We start from the raw sequence: 9,430 nt of genomic DNA, 5'->3' as shown, positions 1-9,430 counted from the left end.
TCCATTTACTTTACTGTCTTTGTTCGCAAATATTATTTACTTTATTGTTTGTATTTGTTTGCATTAGAGTATTTTCATATTTCATGTCCGTTTGTTTCCTTGCATTTATTTATTTATGTTTGCATGCTGCATTTTTCGCACGTATTTATTTTCAATCCGCGTCTGTTTGCATGTTTTGATTTTTTCCGATTTTGATTCGCTTCTTTGCCGCATGCTATATTTATTTATTTTCCCATTTATTGTATCGCCTGTATTTATTAGCTTTTTAACGCCTGAGTTTAGGGTTCCACAATTTAAAAAAAGAAAATGGAGATGCAGCTCATCCTCTTTTGAGAGATTTTACTCCGTGCAAACACTTTGTTGTAATTATTATTTCAGCACGTATTTCGCCTTTGCTCTTTGATGTTGCTGTCACACAAAGACATCAGAAATCATGACATCTGTTTGAAAGCACGTTGTTTGTTTGCAGTAATAATACATCTGCATCTCCTTCAGTCACTCCTTAGTTGTTCAAGTAGATACAATTGCAATGTCGGATGCACCTCTAATTGAAAAGTTAATTATCTTTCTGAAGCCATCAGCTGTCACTTACCAGGATCAGATACTGGTATCGTCCCTCGGGAGCGACGTTATTTTTGTCGTAATGGTTTGGGACCCTACATTTTGTTGCATGTGAACATTTGATCACCGAACAGACCATTTATAGCTCACTCTTTAATTGAAGTCAAATTAGCGGTACTATACACAGTGTTTAATTTCACGTAGGAATTGTTTTTTTAAACATGGCTCGACTAACACAATCAAACTTTCCATTAGTCCACTTATGTCTCTTGATGCCTCTGTTATTTTCTCATTACGCTTTATTTGAAACTCCATGACTCCCAAAAAATTCAAGATAAAGGGATGAAATTATCCAGTATGTTAACTATTATTCCACGAGGATGCTTTACAGAGTCATGACACCTCATGACTGTTTCTCTCAAACTCTTTGGCTCGCTTTTCTCTAAGTGCACCAGTCACAACTGTTTTATTGGACATCAGAAATCAATTGCATGTCTGCACAATGTAGTAACTCACCCAAAACATTTCATTCATGCGCTTCAAAATCTACTTACTGTGTAAATTGGCAAGTGCCACCGTAATGAGGTTTGCTTCCTAAAAAAACACTAAAAATGAAGAATTACCAAAAAGGCACTTGCTGTCAGACCATCCAGGATGCGGATAAGTTTGTTTCTTCATCAGATTTGGAGAAATGTAGCATAACATCATTTGCCCACCAGCGGATCCTCTTCAGTGAATGGGTGCCGTCGGAATGAGAGTCCAAACAGCTGATAAAAACATCACTCCAGTCCATCGGTTAATGTCTTGAGAAGCCAAAAGCTGCGTGTTTGTAAGAAGTTTTAAGGAGTTTTAACTTTAAACCATTCAAACGAGTCCATTATGTGGTGAAAAGGCCGTCTTGTGTTGTCTTCTCACATCGCTAACATAGTTAGGACACTGTACAGTGTTTGATCTTTGCATATTTCTCTTCTGATTCAGGCTTTATCGCTTGAGAAAGCAATGTTATGGATAGAGGACTCGTGTTTTAGCCCAGAAGCAACAATTTAATGGTAAAAAAGGATCTTCGTGGATTTGTTTCTTACAAACACACAGCTTTTCACTTAAATATTAACTGGACTGGAGCAGTGCGGATTATTGTGATGTTTTTATCAGCTGTTTGAACTCTCATTCCGACGGCACCCATCCACTGCAGAGGATCCATTGCTGAACAAGTGGTGCTACATTTCTCCATATCTGATGAAAAAACGAACTCCTTTACATCTTGAATGACCTTTAATTTGAAGGTTGAACCAAAGAGAAAAACTGTTGCAGTTAATCTGATGTTATGCAACATTTCGTATATATCATATACATATATTTGCTATTGACCTACTGGATCTGAACATTTGCAGATCTTTCACATTACAGGACAGCGTCTGACAGCGATTATTTCATTATGTTTAATATTCTTATATTATAAATCAGTGCTTCTTGGTCAAGACACTGACATGTTTATTTCACGCTGAAAAAATGGCACAAGCTACTTGCATCTGAACCGACACTCCTATTTTCCATCGCTCATAAATAGATATGTCATGAGCTTTCTGTCAATCATCTGGTACAATTAAATGTGGGCGTCTTATAGTTTAGGTCAGCGCGGTGGGTCGAAGAATTTTTTTTCCGTCTCAGTGTTTTTTTTTTTTTTGTTGAAGGAAGCACATTCTCCATGGTAACAAGTTATCAATGCTTTTTTATATGTATGAAAGTTATTAATTCTTTTTAAATATATCTGAATGTTTATACACTAGACGAATGTGAGATAAATGTATACCGTGACCCCAGAATGAAGAGCATTTCTTAATTTTAAATGAGTTGCAGTTGCAGAATGTGGCAGAAATCGTAATTCTTTCAAGAGAAATTCATTCATAGACGGTTTAAGATGTCTCTGTACAGTATTCCCACGGCATGAAACTCACGACAGATTCAGAAATCATTTTTACTGTAATTAGGAAATACTCTAAATGTCATTTAGTATCATCATACCACTACAATGAATTCCACACTCTGGCAATTGCTCACTGTTACTCATTGTATTGAACGGCACCTCGTGTTTTCGCTCTTTGTTGTGGCACTTTCCGTTTCAAAAACTCCCACGACTTACTTGAAGCAAACCATCGCTGGTCTTTCCACAACAAGCACTTCTATTTGTGACAAAATTCACAAATAGTATGAAAGGCAAGCGATTAGCATGCTGTTCGAAAATCAAACAACGATGGCAGTGATGTACAGCGCCTTCTCGTTTAAAAGTTGTCGAGGAGTATCTCCTGAAATTGAATGCTTGCATTACGTTACGCGTTTAAATAAGCTTACCTAAAATGCATTAATTTGTCTTTTAAAAGAGCGATTTGCTTACGCATTCAAAACAAAGCGTAGTTATCTTAAACTAGCTGTTTAAAAGAATGAAGGTGTGGAAGGAAATGTATGACCTTAAGATTTTGCGGTTGCTTTCACGTTCGTGTGGGTATTTCCTACCAATTATAAAAGACACAACGGTATTGCGGTTCATGAGCATTTCTGAAACTACTTACAGTCAATATTGACTTTGATTGTCAACGTTTTATCTCACCTCAATGACGTTTGCATGTCATTTTCACCTGTTTCCCAAATTCACAAGCCCCAGCCTAATCTTTAAAGCCCAGACTTTGTGTTTTAACCGACACGCTTCAGCAAGCGGCGCTGGCTCCGAGATGCCTTCCGCGCTGTTGAAGAATGCCGTCATGGAAGTGTCCAGCTTTGGCATGCGCCTCTTTCGCCTCCAGTGCTCCAATGTGCGTCGCCGCCATCCACCCAAGCCTTCGCACGGTGTCAGACGGCGATATGCGGCAGGAAAGAACGCCACCTCTTATCGGCGCCAATCCAGATTAACTCAAAGACACGCTCCCCCTACATTTCTGGGCCCACTTGCTCCATATTTGGGCACCGTTCGACTTGTTTTTGAGCTGTGGCGAACCTAAGGCGAAGGGAGACCCGCAGCCAAGGTGCTCACAATTAGCCACATTTCCCAGGGCTGCAGGCCTGTGGGTTTACTGGACTGCAGAGGCTTAAACCCCCTCGTGTCCCTTCGGGAATCTCGGCCAATTCGGAGCCGCTGGCATCCCTGGAGTGATCCCTGAGAGGTGGATGGGTATGATATGCCATCCACAAGAGGCCATTTGCATCGTGCTGAATTCTGAAAGGGATAAAGGAAGCTTGTTGGCTGGAGGTGTTTGAGAGCGCGTGGACCGACTGCCTTCACTCTCATAGTTCTGTCCTCTTTGTATTCACATGCGCTAGCGTTCAGAAGTTTGGAGTCGAGTAGATGTTTTAGTCTCTACTGCAGTTTCCTATTTGAATACAAATGGAATTTAATACTGTGATTCATTGCTTTTCAGCATCGCTGCTGCTGCAGTCTTCAGTGTCAAATGATGAGTCAGAAATATATACACTCTCGACAAACATAGACTGCATGTACAGGGTGCGTAAAATGTACAGTAAAAATGCAGAAGATTTTTAATATTGTGAAATGTTATTGCGATTTAAAATAAATGTTTCTATATAAACGTATAGTAAAATAGAAATTATTCCTGTGATGCAATGCTGAATTTTTTGCATCACTGCTGCAGTCTTTAGTGACACTTGATGAGTCCGAAATATATACGCAAACATAGACTGCATACGTATTCTGTCCTTAAGTAATGGGTGCGTAAAAAGTACAGTAAAAATACAGTAAAATTGCCAATGTTGTGAAATATTATTACGATTTCAAATAAATTGTTTCTATATAGATGCATAGTAAAATATAATTTATTCTTGTGATGTAAAACTGAATTTAAAGCATCCTTACTCGGCTTCAGTGTCACATAATCCTTTAGAAATCCTTCTAATATGCTGATTTGCTGCTCAAAAAAAATATTGTTTATTATTATCAATGTTGAAAAATTCTTAATACAGTATTTTTTTAATAGAAAATCTGATACATTTTTGATGAATAGAAAGTTTGCAAGGGCTTTTACGTGAAATAGAAATATTTTGTAACGTTATAATTGTCTACTGTCATTTCCTATAATAAATGCATCTTTTCCTTAATAAATGATTCATAATGATTCTTTCAAATCTTGAACCTTAGTGAATTCACTACAAAGTTCAGGAGTCACAGCTGCATTTAAAAATCATTAAATCTGTTAAATTATCATTTATGGTTTTATGGAATGTAAGAGTTGCGTCCTTGTTTGTGATTGTTTACATGGTGGAAACAACGTTTTAGTGTTCATCCCTTAGTTTAACCTGTTTGCTGTTTATTAGTGCCTGTAAAGGTATTGAATGGGTATCTGCTGAGGTTGAATGGGTTGTATTCGGCTGAGATGATCCTCCCAGACTTGGTCGTCACTTGTTGGTATTAGTCATGTAGGGTGTGGGAAAGGATGGTTAAGACATGGTTGCATTGGATTCTCATTTATTCTCACTGCATTTTCAGGTTTAAAAAGTGTCTCAAAATGTGCATCCAACACATCTTTTGAGATAAAAAATTAATTGTTCATTTAAAAAAAAATCATTTATATGCATGCAGTGTTTTTGTCAGATGCTAAACAAGATGCTATATTAACAGTTTTCTCCATTTTTATCATATTGCCTTTGAACTTCTCTTTGTGCGGTAGCTCTGTATATTTCTATGGCATCGCTGTCTAAGAGCAAGTTAGCTGGTGAAGTAGACTTACGTATTGTAAAGTTTACAATAGTTATCTTGCGCTGTAATGTTTAAAGCAAATGTTTTAACAAATGTCAATAGACCAGAAGCATTTTAAGATGAGCGGTTCATTCATAAATCTTGCAGATCACTGTGGAAATACAACTGGAAGGCAGTAGACAGCAAAACACTAAAAAGGGGCAGGACTACAGAAGGCCGGTATGCTACTGTTATTTCTGAAAAACATAATAAAAACCATAGAGCAAAAAGGTCCAACAGCTATCAGTGAGGTGACACCCTTCAAAAGATACAAATGTGTGCTGTTATGGCACTTATATGCATCATTTAGGGGTAAATAAGGTCCAAAAGTGCCTTTTTTTAAAAAGGTACTACCTCTGTGACAGCTTTTGTACCTTTTTTGTACCTTGAGTGTGATGATAGTTTGATTGTAACAGCTTGAGCATCACGTTTCAGCATGAGCTGTTTTATGAATCTGTCATAATGTGACTTGCAAAAAGGCTGTTAGAGAAGGCTGAGGAGTTTATAGGGATATTAACTATAGTGATTTGATGGCAAGGGTTAGACAAGGGAAAAAGTACAGGACAGGGCTGCATCAGGAGAACACGGCGTCTTAAAGGGATAGTTCACACTAGAACGAACTTTGTGTCACTCTTTACTCACTCTCGTGTCATCCTGAACCTGAATTACTTTCTTCTTCAGGACAAAAAAATAACATTTTTGTCTGGCTGTTATCATTGCTACACTGTAATAAAATATTTGAATTTGATTATTGAAGTAAATTACAAAAAACTTGTTCAGTTACTTAAAACATGTTTTTTACACACTTAGACACATTTTATATATATATATATATATATATATATATATATATATATATATATATATATATGTGTGTGTGTGTGTGTGTGTGTGTGTGTGTGTGTGTGTGTGTGTGTGTATGTATGTGTATATATGTCTAAGGGTGTAAAAACATGTTTTAAGTAACTATGTGTTATATATATATATATATATATATATATATATATATATATATATATATATATATATATTAATATTACTATGTTAATATAGTGTAATATTAGTTATGTTAGTTAATGAAAATATATATGTGTGTGTCTAATTATTATTATTGTTATTTATTAATGAATTTAATTAATGAATTTATTTAAAAACACTGCTTAATTCAGCCTAAGGGTGTAAGAAAAAATAGCAAATAGACATCAAAAATAAATAAAGATTATTTATGGCATAAAAGTCTTTATTCAAGTTATAAGTGAACCTTGGGGAGGAAGTGAATTCTACATTTATGGTATGACCCGCTTAACTGCACTGCTTTTGTACTAACTAGCATTGCGCTCAAATCGACAGACTGTAATTCTTAATTCAGACATCATTTCCCTTCTTTTTCTCCGTCAGCTCTACCCAAACGGTTTTGATTAATTTACACAGGAAGTGCTTGTGAAAGAGATTTATATCACGATTCATCTGCAAAATAATCAAATCATTACCAGCTAATGACAGCGGGATGACGGATGATGTGGATATTCGCCCGCCCCGTAACGCTTCAGCGCCTGTAGACTCGGAGGACGCCGGCCCCACGTGTCACAGCCTCGCCTAATCGCGTTGTGCTGTTCTGAGATCAGCCGCGCAGACAATCCCCGTCTTAATGAAGTCGTCTGAGGCAGCGGCAATTACTGACTTCTGTCGCTATCACCGGGCGCATTTAGGTTTGGGAGAAGCGCTCTTCGGTTGAGGGATCCCCATTGCTTTCAATGGATTGATGTAGAGCGCTTGTCAAAGCAACATGGAATATCGGAGGATTAATTGGTCGGAGAAAAGAAGTGGAAAGTCTCTGTCAAGAGAGCGTAATTGAAACTCATTTCATTCTCGTAATCAAACCAGCGCTCTGCTCACTCGTTTCTATTGGTTGGTATCGGGCGATTATATTTGTTAAACTCCGCCTGAAACATTGTTCTCATTTTTTTATATATACTACCACTCAAACCTTTTGAGATAATATGTGCGTGTATTTTTTATTATTAAATTGCTTATTGAGTTGGCACTGAAAAACAACATTTGCAATCGTTATAAAAGGTTTCTATTTCACGTAAGTTCTTTAGGACCTTCGATTCATAAAGGACTCCTGAAAAAAAAACGCATCCAAAATATGAAGCAGCAACTTTGGTATTAATAAGAAATGTTTTTTGAATTCACTTGACACTGAAGACTGGAGAAATGAAACTTCTACAATAAGTAAAATATATTATAAAAAAAAGATTTTTCAAAAAGCGCCCCCAACTGTTTTTTAGCCAATTCCATGCAGTTTTTATGAACTTATTCAATAGTCTCTTCATATAAGTGTAATATATTTTTATTCCAAGCAAATCTGTCATTATTTACTCACCCCCATTTCAGTCCAAATCCATGTATTTAATTAATAACCAATAAACACTTTTTCATCCCTCATACATTTATTTACGTTTAAAGAGACAATATTTGACAGGCTCTATTTATGAACTTATTTTTAGCCACAAAGTTGAAAAATAACGTATTTAAAAGGTATCTACCATTCACGCATTTAATACACTCTCAGGACAAAAAGGTACAAAAGCTGTCACTGGGGTGGTTTTAATTCTCTGAAAGTAACACCATTTTACATTTTAGGTATAAATATATGCATTTTAGGCACTAATATGTCTCTCTAATGTACCAGTATGAACTTTTTTGGACAACGGAGTAACTTTTGAAAAGTACTGCCGTCCCAGTGCCAGCTTTTGTACCTTTTTTTTTTTCTGAGAATGTTTTAACAGGTTCCTCTAAGTTCCTAAAATGCACCTTTAGGGGGACAATAAGGTGCAAAAGAGTACCATTTGAAAAAGGTACTGCTCCAGTGACAGCCTTTGTACATTTTTTTCCCTGAAAGTCTATTTTGTATATCTTGCAATCGAAAATGAACTCCACACACTTTTGCAACGAGTAAATGAAGACAGACGCTTTAATTGACCCGCTTCCGACGGCATGTAAAAACCTTTTCCTAATAGTTTTAAACGCTTAAAAAAAGCCACGTTATTCGTTTGTTATCTAGAAAAAGGGATAAAAATACAAGTTTGCTTAATGTACTTTATGCGCTAAACGTCACGTCGCCGATTTAATCGTTTGCCGCTTTCGTCTTATCGATGTAATACATAGGGGATTTTTTTTAAAACGAGATGCCATGAATTGTCTTTTCTCAGATTAATGTTAATACGCTTTTAGCTGGACGTAATGAATCCGACAGGTTTGTGGCAATTCAGCTGCCCGATGAGCTCTCTGATGGACTGGAGCACAGGTGTGCTTGGATGCCTGAAGACGCTGCCATGGTTACAGCCCGCGCAATTACGCGAACAGATGAACTTCACTCGGCAAATTAGCAACAGGTAAAACGTAGCGTAGTCACCGATCGTCTCCAGAGGCGGGCGAGCTTTCCCTCATAAAAGCTTTCGCCGAAGTGATGTGTTGCTGCTTGTCGGCAGAGCGCTGTTAATGGCAGGCAATCGCTCGCTTTGTTTTGCGCACTCCCGACTTCAAACTCTGTGGAATTTTAGGAATCGGCGCGGCGGTCTGTCTCGCCGAATTACTGTAATAAAGTCACATTTATCTTAAGAACGGCGCCAAACGGGTCATAAATCTGATGAAAACACAAGAAAAGAAGTGGCAGGAAAAACCTCCTGAACAAATTGGAAACTTTCTTTTAGTCTGAATTTCACAAGGCAACGTTTAAAACTCAGGCGTAATTTATTATTTTTGCAGTATGCATTCATTTCAGTCGGTGGTAATAAGTGTTTTATTTATTTAGGATGATGTTGTCATTTTTGTTAATATTATTGTATTTTATTTTTAATGCGTTTTTCTCATTTTCATTGTTGTTATTATTTTTTTTTATTACATATGCGTTTAGTTCGTCGGCAGACACTTTTAAAGCGAGGAAGCAAAAATCAACAAAAGAGCAACGATAGGATAAGGTATCAAAGTTTCAGCAAAAGAAGCGTTAACGTTAGAGGCCTTTTTGCTTTTTTTAATTGCATAATAAAAAACTAAATATATAGAATGCAAAAAGGTTAGAGAGGTTAGCGTCTTTTTTTTAAAGACAAGCAGTTAGGAAACGAG

This window comes from Puntigrus tetrazona, chromosome 16, assembly GCF_018831695.1.
Source record: "Puntigrus tetrazona isolate hp1 chromosome 16, ASM1883169v1, whole genome shotgun sequence".
Taxonomy (NCBI): domain Eukaryota; kingdom Metazoa; phylum Chordata; class Actinopteri; order Cypriniformes; family Cyprinidae; genus Puntigrus; species Puntigrus tetrazona.
Note: the sequence above shows the minus strand (reverse complement) of the source record.